Genomic DNA, 16,402 nt, shown 5'->3' with positions numbered 1-16,402 from the left:
CGAGACTTTGGCCCCCACCCTCAGCCCGCACCCTCGAGACTGGTTGTGGTTGTCTGGGGGCATGGCTGAGGCCCTTGACCCTCCCCACTTCCTTGCTTGGTATTCCAGGGGACTTCTGTTCCTTCTAGGTGTTATAGGTATTCTTTGGTGAAATGAGACCTTTACCAGTTAATACCAAACTTTGTCTCTAGTTGTGGGTACTGTTTTTTCTTTCAGTTCTGTTTTGGATTATTTGCTGTTTCCACCACTTAATCTCTGCACTGGAACTAATTTGCTGTCCTTTACTTACTTCTAAAATGGGGGAACTTCCTGTGGGGACCAGTACTTGAGCCCTGTGGTTGACCTAATTTTGCTGCTTTGCTGCTGATTCCCTGGAGAAGGCTTTTTCTGCAGCTCAGGTTTCAATGGTTGACTTTACAGGTACTTCCAGCTCTTGTGAGACCCGGTACACCTGGACTGTGTAGAAACTCCGGTCTGGACATGAGTTTTTTCAGCAAACTGAACCCCCTGCAGTTCTATATTCCTGACCAGTCTCCACTGAGTGGTCCTACACTGATTGGGGGCGTAGATCAGCTGTCCTTGCTGTGCCCCAGTGTTCCCCCAGTGGGCCCATCTCCCCCACCGCCCATGCTCCAAACACTTCCCATGGGATAGGCCATGCGCCGGTCCCTTGTGATGACTCACTGGCCTCTGAGTGGCTCCTTTTTTTCAGTTGTTGTGGCCCCTCACTCCTATATGGGTCACAGGAACCCTATTAGTGGTCTTGCTGGCCTGAGAACCACCAAGTCCCTCTTCTCCCCTGCCACTTCCAAGCAACTTCATCTGAAGGGCACAGCTGTGGCTTTTGATGGCTCCTGCTCCAAGTGCTCAGCAGCTCCAGCCTGGAAGTGGCTAAGGTTCAAAATGGTCAGAGCGGGTTTTTTTCCTCTCATCCTGGCTTCTCCCACATTCATGCACTCTGTAGGTCTCTCCTCCTCTTCCCCTGAGCTCTAGCTGGCCCCAGCTTGGCTGTTGTTGCTTTTTGTAAATTGGTTGATTTGTGGGACAGAGTGACACTGGTGACCATCTATTATGCCATCTTGACTGGAAGTCTTGCACTGGAATATCTTCGATTCCCTCTAGCCCTGGGGCTTGGATTTTACCTCTTTCTTGGTGCAGCGTCTTGGTGGTTCTGACACTTTAAGGCTGCTCATCTGCTCCTCCTACCCCATGAGGCTCCCACTCCTGGACCCAAGTTCCCCCTAGCTTGCTGCTCATGCACCCCTTATGTTTTATCACTTCTGGGGTACCCTCATGTTTCCTCCTTTCCTTCCCAGCCCTGCCTTCCTCCCCGCCTGCATACAACCACATCTAGTAAGGACTGTTAGAACTTTAATACTAACTGGCTTAAACAACACAGGAAATTTATGGCTCACCGTTCTGAACAGTCCGTGAGAATGGCCTTGCTCACAATTCTGAACAGCCTATAGGATTGTCTAGAGTATCAATCAGGTGAGGTTTGATACTGTAGCTCCAATGATGTCATCAAACTTCTTCTCCATCTTTCCAGCACTCATTTGACAGTCTTGACTTAATCCTCAGGGTCTATTGGTGCCTTTCCCCTAAACTCCTATCCCTCTAGGCATTTCCATTGTAGGAGCAAAATCGTTGCCACATTTCCAGACTTCACATATTTACACTATAGCAGAAGAGCAAGGAAGCTGCAGTTTTGTACATAGAAGAACCAACCCATCTTTGTGGGTTCATTGGTTCTGATTCACGACCATCTCTGAAATTCTCAGTCACCAGAGGGAACGGCTATGCTGCATGTCTTAAATGGGAGGAATGAATGCTCAGGAGGCAGCCAACAAATATGTTCTATATCCACACAAATTAGCATGTATGCACACATACATACATAAATAAACGGATTAGCTCATCCACCTAGGCTCACATGCTCACTCACAACACTTCAAGAAGAGCGGCACAAATTATGGTCCCTGAATGAAACCAGTCTTTGCTCTGCTGTCTCTTCCTTTTCTGTACCCCCTCACCTTTTTGGTCTCATTCATTCCTACAGCGGACAGGCCACTTCAAATTGCAGTTAGTCTGTTCCATCAGCAATTGCCTCAGTAAAAATCTCCCCTGTCCCCCTTCTCTACGTTCATATGGCAATTTCAGACAAGGGCTCCATAAAGCCCAGCTTGGGTCAGTGCCTACCCCTTGAATCAGTGTTGTCATAGGCAAAGAGTATTGCAATTGGCACATTCACAGGCCCATCCCAGTGGTCAGAGGAGATTGTTCTACTGCTAAAGGGGCAATGAAAAGGCTCTTCAGGAGTCGGAAAACAATGGCCACCATAAACCTTCTCAGTATTCAGTCTCTTGAATGTTTAGCTGAGGGCGCTCACTTTACTGGCTGGGAAATGCAGAGTACAAGGGACAGACTTGTCAGATTTCAGGAAAGCTGATCTGGGAGTATAGTGCAAGATGGATTGCAGCGGCCAATCTAAACAGGTAACTAAGTTCTAGAGTGTTGCAGAAGGAATGAAAGTGATGGTGAAGAACCATCTATTCCAAATCCTACCTTTCCCCTTAATAAACTGCCAAACTTTACAAAACCAGAAGGCTTCAAAAGACCCCTAGTTTCCTATCCTTCAATATGCATTAGCGGAACAATTCTTCGGGCCTTTGTGAGGGACTTTTGGAGGAAATTCAGTTCCATTTGCAAGCTAAACATGCGGCTGGGCAGTTCTGACTCGGCTGTTGCTGTGTAAATGCTGCGCCAAAGGGGGTGGGGAGGACAGAGTCCCGCTGCCCCGCAAGAACCAACACCCATTTTAGGAAGTCTATGGAGGGTCCCGACACACAGTCTCTACCCACAGGCCCACGGCGCTTTCTCTCTCCACCCCTCCCCCCCCCAGCAAAAGCATCCCCACCCAGTCGAAGGCCCGGAGGACGCCCCACGCAGAGGCAGCCTGAGCGACCTTCCAGGCTGGTTTAACTGGTTAGAACGACGGAAGCCCGCTGGCACAAGACAGGTCTCAACTTCGGTGGCTGAGGAACAGGCTGACCAGAGCGTGAAGAGGAAAGCTCTTCCCTTCCTCAAGGCCACTGCAGGAACCGACCCCAAAGCACCCTCACCAGCACCCGCCAGCAGTGGGTGCACGTCCCACCCAGTCTCCCAGGACCAGGGCCTGCGCAGGCGCCTGCAGAGCACTAGCGCCGGCGCGTTCTCTCGCGCGCTCCCTTGACTCCTCCGCGAGCCCCGGGGCCAAGGGGGCGCGGTGCTTCCTGGGTGTTGTAGTTTGCTTTCTGACGGGAAGCCCCGCGGGCTGGGCGACGGCGTTCCGAGAACTACGCCTCCCAGAGTGCCCCGCGCGAGGGCACAGGGCGTTTGCCCTTGACGGCCCGAGCCGCCAGAGCGAAGAGGCGGGCCCGGGAAGCCGGCTGCGGCGGGAGGAGGAAGTGCGCGTGCGCGCTGGGCCGGCTCGTCCTGTTCCGTCCCAATCATTGTAAACAGGCGGAGGCTGGGCGGGGTGGGAATGGGGCGCCCGAGGCCGGCCTGGGGCGCAGCGCAGGAGGCGGCTGCGGCGGCCGCGTGAGCGCGAGGAGGCGGCGGCTGCGGCGAGGCAGGCGGTCGCGCGGCTGCAGGCACAGGTTAGTCGCCGGGAGGGGTCGCGTGCGGGGTCGCGGCGCTGCCCCTCGCGTGCCCGGGGAGTCCTCTCCGGCGCCGGCCTCGCGTCCGCGTCTGTCAGGCAGCGTGCGCGGCGCGGGGCTCGGGTTTGAAGTTGGGGGTGGGGGCGTGGCTGTCTCTAGGGTCGCTTCTTTCCGGGGAGGCTTAGTCCCGATTCTCGCCCCCTTTGGTGCCCGTCCCTCCCACTTGCCTGACAAGCCTCCCTAGTGGCATCTGCATTTGTGATGTGGTGCTCTCGGGGTCTGGGGGAGGAGAGTTAGAAGCCCAGCCCCTCCCCCCGGAGTCTCCAGGCCTCGGGGGAGCTCTTCGGGGCACACCTGGACGCAGGAGAACGACCCAGTCTTTTATACGATCCTCTCTATTTGTGCATGGTGCCGGCATATTGACCTGTCTCTAATGCCTGCCCAGGGGACTAGGAAAAGACTCCTGATGTTGCCCACCGCTGGCATTGAGCAGGGGCGCCTTCAGGTGCTGCGGTCCTTACTACAGGTTTCAGTGGGAATGGACGGACAGACCTGCAGTTGAGTACCTTGCACGACTCATTTTCAAGTATGTTTGCGCCAAAATGCTCTTAATTGAGGTCAGCTTGCTTGCCTTTTTTTTTTTTTTTTTAATTTATCTTTGCGAGAGTAAAACAGGTTTTACAAAGTGTTACACACCTTAGTCTTCCCTGAAGTAATTATGTTGTCCAAGTATGTTTGCGCCAAAATGCTCTTAATTGAGGTCAGCTTGCTTGCCTTTTTTTTTTTTTAATTTATCTTTGCGAGAGTAAAACAGGTTTTACAAAGTGTTACACACCTTAGTCTTCCCTGAAGTAATTATGTTGTTTCAGGTTTTGAGATTCATTATTGCAGAGCCTCCCTCTTGCGCAAGCGGCATGTTTGCTCTAAGGCCTAGCTGAGTTCTTGAAGATCACTTAAATTTTAATTTGAGGTATTTTCAACGGGCATGTAAAAGAAGTGCAGACGTTTGGGTGTTGAGTTAGTGCACCCATTCAGCCTCATTAGAAACGCATTCCCTGAATTTTTTGCTTAGTGGAGTGGACATGTTCTGAAGTACTTCGCATAACATTCCATCATAACTTGCAGTTATTCACAAAATGTTTAAATGTTGATGAGAAATAGGCCCACTTTTGGTTGGTGCTCACGGAGGCAGCACTTTCTATATGAATAAATGGAGTGAGAAGAGTAACCTTAGTTTCTGTCGATCGAGTTATCCTGGTGATTTGATAATTCCTTTCTGAGTATCTTCCCAAAAATGAGTAATTATCTTACGCTGTATTGGCAGTAGTAGGGTAGGAAGGAAGTCAGTAGAGTGGTTTCCGCTTTTCATTCAAAGTATTGCAGAGATCGCAGTGGGGTAGGCTAGTTTAACAGGAACTGTTGAGAAGGAACTCCTTAAACAAAATATCTTGAAACAATGTAATATAACCTAATTTACTATCTCTTTTTAATTTAAAAAATATTGCTATTATAGATCTTACAGGGACCTTTTCTCCCCTTCTTTAGGAAGGTGGAATGGTATCAGGAAGTGCATATTAATTTTAATTTGTACAGTTATGTTTGCACAGTTGTTTGCTTGGCAAGGAGAGATTGGGTCCAGAACGTAACCTGAAGCTGTGTGTTTTTCTTTTTTGAAAAGAGAACTCCAGATGCTTATTGTTAGTATACGTAAGGAAAATTTTGGATTATTTAGAATACAGTAACTACTGTGCATCAGACAGTGTGCTAGGTGAAGAGGATTTAAACATGGCTAAGGCAGTGTCCCTGACCCTTTAGGGTGGTCAGACTTTATCTCTTACTGGAACTATCAACAAGTACAATATGTTTTTAAGATTGCTTTGATTGCAGAAAGTACAATGGATGTACAAAGGAGGTAGTAGTTAGTTTCTTAAGGGAAGAAGAGTTTGAGGAAGGGGGCAGTCGTGAGGAAAAACTATATAGAGAAGGTAATGAAAAGTATAGAGGCATAGAAAGAAAGGGCATTTAGGTAGAAGGAACAGTGTGAGTAAAAGCATGGGAGTCTAAAATTACGTAGTAGGATTTGCAGGTATAGCTAGCTAGAGGGTAGGGTGGCGACAAGACATGACACTGGTGGGGTAGGCAGAGATCAAATTACTGGTAGCCTTGTACACCAAAGTAATTTCAACTTTATCTTGTAGGCAAATAAGAATCATTGACACAGGACAAAGAAGAGAGACCTACGCCAGCTTAACCCATTTTTAGCCTTCTGCTATGTGTTAGGCACTATACTAGGTACTATATATATTGTGTTCATAAGCTTGAAGAAGGGAAAGGGGGCAGAGGAAAATTGGACAGACATGTAGGTGAGAGAGAGCATGGACACTTTTTAGAATGGGAAGGTGTTTTCTATACCTGTAAGTATCAGAAGATGAGGCTGCACAAATAGATCCTCATTGCAGGCCATTGTGAGTATTTTAGAGTTTTTACCTAGAGATAATAGTAGAGTTTATGCATTTTAGTCAGAAAAGAGACATGAGATTTTTATTTTAGAAAGATCATTCTGGAATTGTAGAGTATATTTCAGAAACGATGGAGGAAAGGTGAGATTGGATGCAGAAAGACTGGTTAGGAGGTTTTAATAATAATCGAGGTGAGAGTTGAGGGTCTAAACTCAGGCAATGTCAGTGGGGATACAGTGGAGTAGGTGAATAGAAATATTTAGAAAGTAGAATTCATAGCATTTAGCAACAATTGGATTTGAGAGTGAGTGAGAAATAATAGGATAAGATGACTTGGATTTTAACTAGGGCGATTGAGTAGACAATGGTAAAGTGTACTGAGACAGGGAATTCAGGAGAGGAGCAAATTTGGGGAGGAGCAGTATTTTAGCTTTTGGACATATTAAGAGGGAGTTAGAGGTGGACTCATCTGCTACAGAGTATGAGAGAGAGGTCTTGATGTGTAAGTCATCAGACTATATTATGAATGGTAGCTGAAGCCTTTGACTTAGGTAACATCACATAGGGATAGTTTACTGACAGAACATAGTTCTGAAAATAGGCCATGGAGAACAACAACATTTAAAGCCAGACAGGGAAAGAAGAGCTGGATAATGGAATTCCTAAGTGCTTAGAGATGTAGAGAAATCATGAGAAAATGTCACAAAGCCAAAACAGGATCATTTTAAAGGAAATTACACTTCACAACCAACTCTCCAATTAAAAAAAAAAAAAAGGAAAGACGTACGTCAAATGCTTTGAGAAGTTGAGTAAAAATGTAGAGAAATCATGAGAAAATGTCACAAAGCCAAAACAGGATCATTTTAAAGGAAATTACCCTTCACAACCAACTCTCCAATTAAAAAAAAAAAAAAAGGAAAGACGTACGTCAAATGCTTTGAGAAGTTGAGTAAAGCAAGGGTTATCAGGAGTCTATTGGATTTGATAACTAAATGAGAGCAGTTTTGGTGTAATGGTTGGAGAAGGAGCGAGGTTTCATTGGGTTGAGTTAATGGGAGGTCAGAGAGTGGAAAGAGCAAATGTAGATTATTTCATGTAAAAAAATCTTAGCTGTGAAGGAAAGAACAGAAAGAGGTGGCAGCAGAGGGTGATAAAGGTTTGAGAGAGGGGTTTTCAATATGGCAAAGACTTGAACCTGCTTTAAAAAAAACCAGCTTAATTGAAATATAATTCATATACCCATAAAATTCACCCTTTTAAAGTATACAATTTATTGTTTTTTAGTATATCCACAGAGTTGTGCAATCATCACCGCAGTCAATTTTAGAATATTTTTCATTATCCTAAAAAAATAAGCTTCTTACCCATTAGTATTCACCATTCTCCTTGTCCCCACCCCTTGGCAACCATTAATCTACTTTCTGTCTCTGTTGATTTGTCTATTCTGGACATTTCTTTCTTTTTTTTTCTTTTTTTTTTTTTAAAGATGACCGGTAAGGGGATCTTAACCCTTGACTTGGTGCTGTCAGCACCACGCTCAGCCAGTGAGCAAACCGGCCATCCCTATACAGGATCCGAACTCGCGGCCTTGGTGTTATCAGCACCACACTCTCCCGAGTGAGCCACGGGCCGGCCCCTATTCTGGACATTTCATATAAGCTAAATCTTATATATGATCTTTTGTGACTGACTTTTTTCACTTAGCATAATGTTTTAAGGTTCATTCATATTGCAGCAAATATTATTTCTTTTCATTGCTGAACAGTGCTCCATTGTCTGGATGTACCACATTTCGTTTATCCATTCATCAGATGATGAACATTTAAGTTGTTTCTATTTTTTGGCTATTGTGAATAATGCTGGTGTGAATATTCATGTACTTTCATTTCTTTTGGCTGTATACCTAGGAGCAGCATTAATGGATGTGATATAATAAGAAATATATATTTGGTCTTTGTCTCCAGTTCCTGGCACAGAACTTCTAGGACTCCTGGAATTTCCTGAGTAGTGGAGGTGATAGAAGCATCTTTTATTATTCATAATAAGCCTCTTTCAATGGCACCTGAGTTTATGTTAATAAAGTGACTCTTAGTGGGCCCCTAGGTAACTTGAAGATGGGGACTGGTTGCTGGAAAAATTAACCATGTGATTAGAGGGTTGGAACTTTCAGCCCCACCCCTAAATAGGGTGAAGGTGGGATGGGGGAGGTTGAAGATTGAGTTAATCACCAGTGGCCAGTGATTTAATCAGTCATGCCTATGAAATGGGATCACTGTAAAATCCTCTAAATAATGGGATTCAGGGAGCTTATGGGTTTTTCAATGCATCCTTGTGTGGGGACAGTGTTGCACCCCAACTTCATGGGACAGAATCTCCTGCACTTGGGATCCTTCCAGAGCTCATTCTATGTACCTCTTTATTTGGCTCTTCATTTGTATATTTTATAATATCCTTTATAATAAACTGGCAAATGCAAATAGAGTGTTTCCTCCAGTTTGTGAGCTGTTCTTGCAAATTATCAAACCTGAGGAGGGTGTAGTGGGAATTCTGATTTATAGCTGTTTGGTCAGAAGTACAGGTGGCAATGTGGGACTTGTGAAGTGAGGGCAGTCTTGTGGGACTGGGCCCTTTTATCCTGAGAAGAGTCTGACGCTAACTCTGGGCGGTTAGTGTCAGAATTGAATTGAATTATGGGACATTCAATTGGAGAATGGGCTATTGGTATGAAAGAAACACACACATTTGGTGTCAGAAATGTTGTCAGAAAACAGCTGATATGGTAACTCTTACGTTTAACATTTTGAGGAACTGTGAAACTGTTTTCTAAAGTGTCCACACCATTTTTCAATTCAGTTCTCCAGTTTCTCCACATCTTTGTCAACACTTGCTATTTTCCTTTTTAAAAAAATTCTACCTACCCTAGTGGGTATGAAGGGGTATCACATTGTGGGTTTGGTTTACATTTCCCTGATGGCTGAAATGTTGGACATTTTTTCATGTGCTTGTTGGCCATTTGTATATCTTCTTGGGAGAAATATCTATTTAGGTTCTTTGCCCATTTTTTAATGGGTTGTTTGTCTTTTTGTTATTGACTTGTTAGAATTCTTTGCGTATTTTGGATAGTAGCCCCTTAGCAGATGTATGATTTACACATCTGCCATTTTCTAAGTTGTCTTTTCACTCTCTTGATAATATCCTCTAATACACAAAAGTTTTTAATTTTGAAGTATAGTTAATCAGTTTTTCTTTTGTTATTCATGCTTTTGGTGTTATATCTAAGAATGCATTTTCAGATCCAAGGATGTGAAGATTTACTCTATCCTTCTAAGGGTTTAATGGTTTTAGTTTTTATCTTAGGGATCAATCCATATTGAGATAATTTTTGTATATGGTATGAAAAGGGGTCCATCTTTCTGCATGTGGCAATTCAGTTGTCCCATCTTCATCTGTTGAAGAAACCATTCTTTCCCAATTGGATGTTCTTGCACCCTTGTTGAAAATCAATTGACCACAAGTGGCTGGGTTTATTTTTGGACGGGAACCGGTCTCCACATGGGATCCGAACCCTCAGCGGGAGCGCCGCCACGCTCCCAAGCGGCGCACTCTCCAGTGCGCCACCGGGCCGGCCCTATCATTATATAATTTTTAAGAAACAGTCTACCTTGTTTGATATTAGCATAGCCATTCTACCTCTCTTTTGATTACTGTGTTCATGGAATATCTTTTTCATCCTTTTACTTTTAACCTATTTGTGTCTTTGAATCTAAAGTGAATCTCTATAGGCAGCAGCATATAGTTGGATCTTGTTTTTTTTAATCTGTCTGCTCATATCTGCCTTTTCATTGGGGAGTTTAATCCATTTACATTTAAAATAATTACTGATAAGGAAGACTTTACTTGTGCCATATTGCTATTTGTTATCTATATATAATATCCCTTTTCCCCCTCGGTTCCTCCATTTCTGCTTTCTTTTGTGTTAAATTGATATCTTCCAGTGTATTATTTTAATTCTCTTATGTTTCATTTGTTATGTACGTTCAAGTTATTTTCTTAGTAATTGCCCTGGGATTACAATTAATATCTTAATTTATATCCATCTATTTCAGATTAATATCGATTTAATTTCAATAGTGTAAAAAACTTTACTTCTATACAGCCCTACCTCTTTATGCTGATATTGTCAAAAATTATGTTTTTATACATTGTATGCTCAACACTGATTTACAATTATTCCTTTATGCAGTTGTCATTTATACCAGATAGGCTAAAGAAAAGAAATACAAACAAAAAATACATTTATACTGTGTATTTACCTATGTAGTAACCCTTACCAGTGTTCTTTATTTCTTCATGTGGATTTGAGTTACTGTCTTATGTCCTTTCATTTCAGCATGAAGGACTCCCTTTAGCATCTCTTGCAGGGTAATCTAATAATGATGACTTCTCTCAGCTCTTCTTAATCTGGGAATGTCTTAATTTCTTTCATTGTTGCAGGATAATTTTTCCAGATAAAGACTTTTTGGTTGACAGGTTTTTTTCTTCTAATACTTCGACTATGTCATCCCACTGCCTTCTGGCCTCTGTGGTTTCTAGTGAGAAGTCAGCTGTTTATGTTATCAATGAGTAACTTCTTTCTTGCATTTTTCAGGATTCTTTGTTAAGTTTTTCAACTGTTTTATTAAGAATATTTTGGTGTGGGTCACTGAGTTTATCCTTCTTGGAATTTGTCGAGCTTCTTTGTTAAATTGGGAAGTTTTGGGCCATTATTTCTTCAAATATTTCTTTCTGCTCCTTTCTTTCTTTGTGGGACTCTTATTATATGTATTTTGGTATACCTGATGGTATTCCACATATCTATTAGGCTTCCTCATTCTTTTTTATGATCCTCAGACTGACTTATCTCAGTTGACCTATTTTTAAGTTCACCAGTTCTTTGTTCTGCCTCCTCAAATCAGCTGTTGAGCCCTTCTGGTGAATTTTTCATTTGTTATTGTACTTTTCAACTCCAGAATTTCTATTTGGTTCTTTTTACAAAAATGATTTCTACTTTTTTGTTGATATTCTGTTTTTGGTGAGATAGCATTCTCATGCTTTCCTTTACTTCTTTAGACATGTTTTCCTTTAGCTTTTGAATATAGTTAAAATTTTAAAAATTTAAACCGTTTATGTAGGCTGGCCAGTTAGCTCACTTGGTTAGGGTGTGATGCTGATAACACCAAGGCATGTGGTTTGATTCCTAAACTGGCTGCTAAAAATTAAAAAGACTTTATTATTTATTTGTTTGTTTATGTAATAAGTTCAATGTCTGGGCTTCCTTAGGGACAGTTTCTATGATTGCCTTTTTTCCTGTTTATGGGCCATTCCTTCTTGTTCCTTTGCATACCCATATTTTTTGTTGAAATTGGACATTTTGAATGCTATAATGTAGCAGCTCTGGAAACCAGATTCTCTCCTGTCTCCAGGGGTGTTTTTGCTGCTTGTTGTAACTGTTTTTAGATTGTTCAGTGATTTTTCTGAACTAACCTTTGTAAAGTCTGTATGCTTTGTCATGTGTGCCCATTGAAATCTCTTAGCTTAGTAGTCAGCTAATGTTTGGACAGAAATTTCCTTCGCACTTGGAACCAAAAACATCTCCCAGTGTTTGCAGAGGGGCACTGTGCATCTGTTGGAGTACACCTTCAGCATTCAGCCAATTTACAGCTATGTCTTGGCCTTCATTTCCTGTTTTTGCAGAACCTCACGGTCATCTGGAGGTGAGAGCATAGGGCCTTCTTCAGTCCTTCTTGAGCATTTGCACATCTGTGGACATACACATTGCCTCCTAGGGTCCCAGGAATATGTTGAAGCTGTTCAAAGCCCTTATTCCCCAACACACGTAATTCCTTAGCCTTTCTCAAGATTTTTGTCAGTGTATTGTTTGCCCCAACTGTTCATGCCCTATAGTGACTCTAGCTCTGGAGGAATTCCAAGTTAGCTGCATTAGGTGAGATAAAAAAGTCTTTTAAGCAGCTCTTCCAGGGAGTCACTAGATAGGTCAAAACAAATAATTTCCATGTGTTTACAGATGAGGTATATTCTGCTATACCAGTACTGTTATTGGGCTATTATCTTCAAGGCTGCCATTGATATGGGGAGCCCAGGATGGAACCAGAGTAAGTTAAAATGCCAGAAAGCTCAATGTTCTTACCAAGATTCAGCTTTTCTTCCCTCCTTGAATAAGCATTGTCTAGGTTGCTGTAAGATTTTGGTTAGTTTTCATGTTCTGAGAACATTGCTTCTGACAGTTTTGTCAGCTTTTAGTTGTTTTTATGGAGGGGTGGACTTTTGGATTCCTGTTTTATCATTTTTTGTCACATCACTCCTCCATCTATTTATTTATTTATTACTCCCTCATTTAAGTTTAAGCTACCTTGTATTATTATAGTTCAAGTAAATTTCTTGTAGACAACAGTATTTTCTCTTTTTCTTCTTTGCTTTATTTCTGAAGGATTTCAAGTGGCTAATAAAGATGGAAGATAATGAAGGTTTTTTAGCTGTTACAAACAGTGCTGCAATTAGTATTTTAATTACATCTTTGCTTACTTTTGTGTATTTGGGGATAAGGTCGTAACAATGGAATTGCTAGGTCAGAACATTAATTTTTGATAGATATTGCTAAATTGCTCTCCTAAATGTATCAGTTTACACTTCTACCAGTAGTGTGTAAGAGTGTCTCTTTCTTCACACTGTTCTTAATATTGGGTATCAAACTTGTTCATCTTTAGAAAATTGATGGGTGAAAGAGGGCATCTTTTTCATTTTTTTTTTTTTTTTTTTGGCTGGCCAGTACTGGGATCTGAACCTGTGACCTTAGTGTTATAAGCTGCGCTCTAACCAACTGAATTAACTGGCCAGCCCAACTATTCTTTCATTTTTAAATATCTTTTGTGTGTGCTGTATGTTTATATTTTTTACCCATCTTTCTATTTTTTAAAAAATTAGTTTTGTAAATTATTTGTCATGTCTTGTTCCAGTACTTTTTACCACGTTTCTTGTTAGCTTTTTTGGGCTTATGGTATTTAAAAAATGTAATTAAGATTTTCAGATAGTCTGGAAAATTAAGGAAAGAAAGAGCAGTAAAACTTTTCCCTTTTCAGACATTTATATGGTGAAAAATATTCAGATACTTTTATACTCTTGCTTTGTGTATAGATAATATCACAGAGGTTATGACACTTAGTCAGATCCCACAGCTATGTTCCAGTCAGTGAGCTAAGGTTTGATCCTAGATGACCTGTCAAACTCCAGAGCCAATGTACTTCCTGTTTACCAAATTAACTCTCCATTAGCATATACTTCCCAGTTTCTTTACAGAAGGGTGGAGGGCTAGGTGAGATGGAAATAAGATTGCATTTTTAGTTAAAAACAATTAAAATTTATTTTATTTATTTATTTTTTGGTGGCTGGCTGGTAAGGGGATCTGAACTCTTGACCTCAGTGTTACCAACAACATGCTCTAACCAAGTGAGCTAATTGGCCAGCCTCTGGTAGGTTTTTTTGGTGGTTTATTTTTTTTTAAATACCCATGTAAGGGTGAAAAGTATGTCTTCCCTCTATTCTTTTTTTCACGTCTATCCAAGATCCCCCCAAAGACATACAACTTAATATTGTCTTATATGTCCTTCTGGAGGTATTTTACACACATATAAGCAAAAATATATTGTAAACATGCACATATTAAGGAAAGGAATCAGTATTTGTTAAACACCTACTATGTAATGGGCACTGGACCTGTTTCTTTATATTTGAGTGAAATTCTTCAAAGTGATCATTGAAAGGTTATACAATTATTTAAATATGGAGCTTTTGCTTAAAAGGTCATTGAAAGCAAAAGTACTGTTAGAACTTATTTGGAATTGGTTTCAGAGCTGATACTATGATGTAGTGAAGCATGGCATCTTGTCATAAAGTGAAGGTGGAATTAATTCAAAAACACTCAAAATTGAGAGCCAGGTAGTACGATAGGCTGAGAATAAAATTGCATACTGTTGCTATTGTTTAAGCATGAGGTGTGTTTGTCAGTTATAAAACAATCTTTTGTGTGACTGGAACTTTACCTTAAGCTTTTTAATGTACAGTGACCTTTAATAATCTGCTGGTGATAGATGTCTTTAGATGAATATATTTGGATAAGGAACTATTATTTAGAAATAAGGGGGTGGGGAGAGATGAGGGAAGAAAGCTTTTAATGAAAAGAAAATAGAAAAATTAACAAATTGTCTTAGGAAACCAACATAATACAATATGCAAAATCAACCTCTAGAGGCAGTTAAATCTGAAGGGCATATATTATGTCCAGCATTTTAAGTGAAAGTTTAAACTCTGAGGATTAGAGTATCAAGCACTAGAAAGTGAACAGCCTAAGCTTATTGCACCTAGAAGATACAAATAATTCCTAGAGGCAGTTAAATCTGAAGGGCATATATTATGTCCAGCATTTTAAGTGAAAGTTTAAACTGAGGATTAGAGTATCAAGCACTAGAAAGTGAACAGCCTAAGCTTATTGCACCTAGAAGATACAAATAATTCTGCATACTGCATACAAGGTGAAAGGCTGGGAAAGAAACAATTCAGTTCTAGGAACAGCTGCCCAAATCAAAGAGCATATATGAAGGTACTTCAGAAAATTCCTGGAAAGATTCGTGTTATCTTTTAATTCTATTTTTTCATTAACTTTTTAAGTATTCTCATATATTTATATTAAGTAGAAGAAAAAACCTACATGGATTCTTGCCTTTAAAGAAAACCAAAAGTGCTATCACAAACAGTCACTATAATTATGGAAAACAAAAAAAGTTTTGTTATAAAAAATATAATAGGAGGGTGGCTGCTCTCTCCACCTAGAGGAAGGCAAGAGAGCTACACCCAGGGTCCTAGGTAGGAGCCATGGGCAGCTGCCCTTTCTGCTGAGAGCAGGCAAGAGAGCAACACTCAGGGTCCTAGGCAGAAGCCATGGGCAGCTGCCCTTTCTGCTGGAAGCAGTCAAAAGAGCTGCACCCGGGGTCCTAGGCAAGAGCTGAGGGCAGCCGCCCCCTTCACTCAGAAGCAGGCAAGAGAGCATTCTGAAAACACCACTTTCTCATGGGTGGCTGACCACAGCCACTGCCACAGCCATGGCTGCTGCAAAATCAGCTTGACGCCACAGCAGTAACCACAGCCACCATGCAGGCAGTCCAACTGACAATCAACTGCATTGACAAAAGGAGTCACCAGTGGAGACAAAAAAAGAAGAGGATGTCTCTCTCCTCAAAGCCCACTACACAGTTCTAGAAGAAGCAGTGTCTCTACCAGATGACCAGACATCAATGTAGAGATATTAGAAATACGAAAACCCAATAAAATATGCCACCACCAAAAGGATATAGTAATTCTCAAATACCAGATTCTATAGAGCAGGAAATGCTTGAAATGACTGAAAAGGAATTCCAAACAACAATCTTATCCTTTGAGTGACTCTATACTCAAGACTCAGTTAGACAACATAATGAAATGAGGAAAAAAAATCCAACATATAAAGATAGAAAGGAGGAAATTTACAAAGAAGTTAATACCTTAAAAAAGAATGTAGCAGAACTCATGGAACTGATAGATTCACTCAGGGAAATAAAAAACACAACTGAGTACTTAAGCAGCAGTCTAGAACAAGCAGAAGAAAAAATTTCTGATCTTGAAGATAGTCTTTTCAAAATAACCCAGGCAGACAAAAAAAAAGGGAAAAAGAGTTTAAAAAATGAAGAAAATCTAAGCTAGCAGACAACCTTAAGCGCACAAACATTCAAATTATGGGTGTTCCAGAAAGGGAGGAGAAAAGAAAAGGCATGGAAAATCTATTCAGTGAAGTAATAACAGAAAACTTCCCAGGTATAGGAAGAGATTTGGATCTTCAGATCCAGGAGGTTCAAATATTCCCAAATTTAACCCAAAAAGATCCTCTCCAAGATACATTATAGTCAAAGTGGCAAAGCTCAAAGACAAGGAGAGAATCTTAAAAGAAACAAGAGAAAAGCGTCAACTCACTGATAAAGGAGCCCCTACCAGACTAATAGCAGACTTCTTAACCGAAACTCTATAGGCCAAAAGAAAATGTGATGATATATTCAAAATACTAAAAGAAAAAACTGCCAGCCCAGAATATTATCCCCAGCAAGGCTATCCTTCAGAAATGAGGGGAAAATAGTGTATTTTCCAGACTAAGAATAATTGCAGGAGGTCACCACAATACAACCAGTTCTACAAGAAACCCTGAAGGAAGTTCTGCATCTGGAA

General features: G+C 41.3%; 1 protein-coding gene across 1 annotated transcript in view; it reads left to right on the top strand.

Moving 5' to 3' along the window:
• Window positions 1–3,410: 3,410 nt before the first annotated feature.
• The window catches only part of RALBP1 (ralA binding protein 1), a 42,022-nt gene continuing 29,030 nt past the window's right edge, over window positions 3,411–16,402 (top strand). Inside the window, exon 1 of the mRNA XM_008572715.1 lies at window positions 3,411–3,638. The gene's annotated coding sequence lies outside the window, so the exon portion shown is untranslated. The remainder of the gene's footprint in view (window positions 3,639–16,402) is intronic.

Source organism: Galeopterus variegatus, unplaced genomic scaffold, assembly GCF_000696425.1.
Source record: "Galeopterus variegatus unplaced genomic scaffold, G_variegatus-3.0.2 Scaffold827, whole genome shotgun sequence".
Classification (NCBI taxonomy): Eukaryota; Metazoa; Chordata; class Mammalia; order Dermoptera; family Cynocephalidae; genus Galeopterus; species Galeopterus variegatus.
The sequence above is the reverse complement of the archived record's forward strand: the minus strand, read 5'-3'. Positions and strand labels throughout refer to the sequence as shown.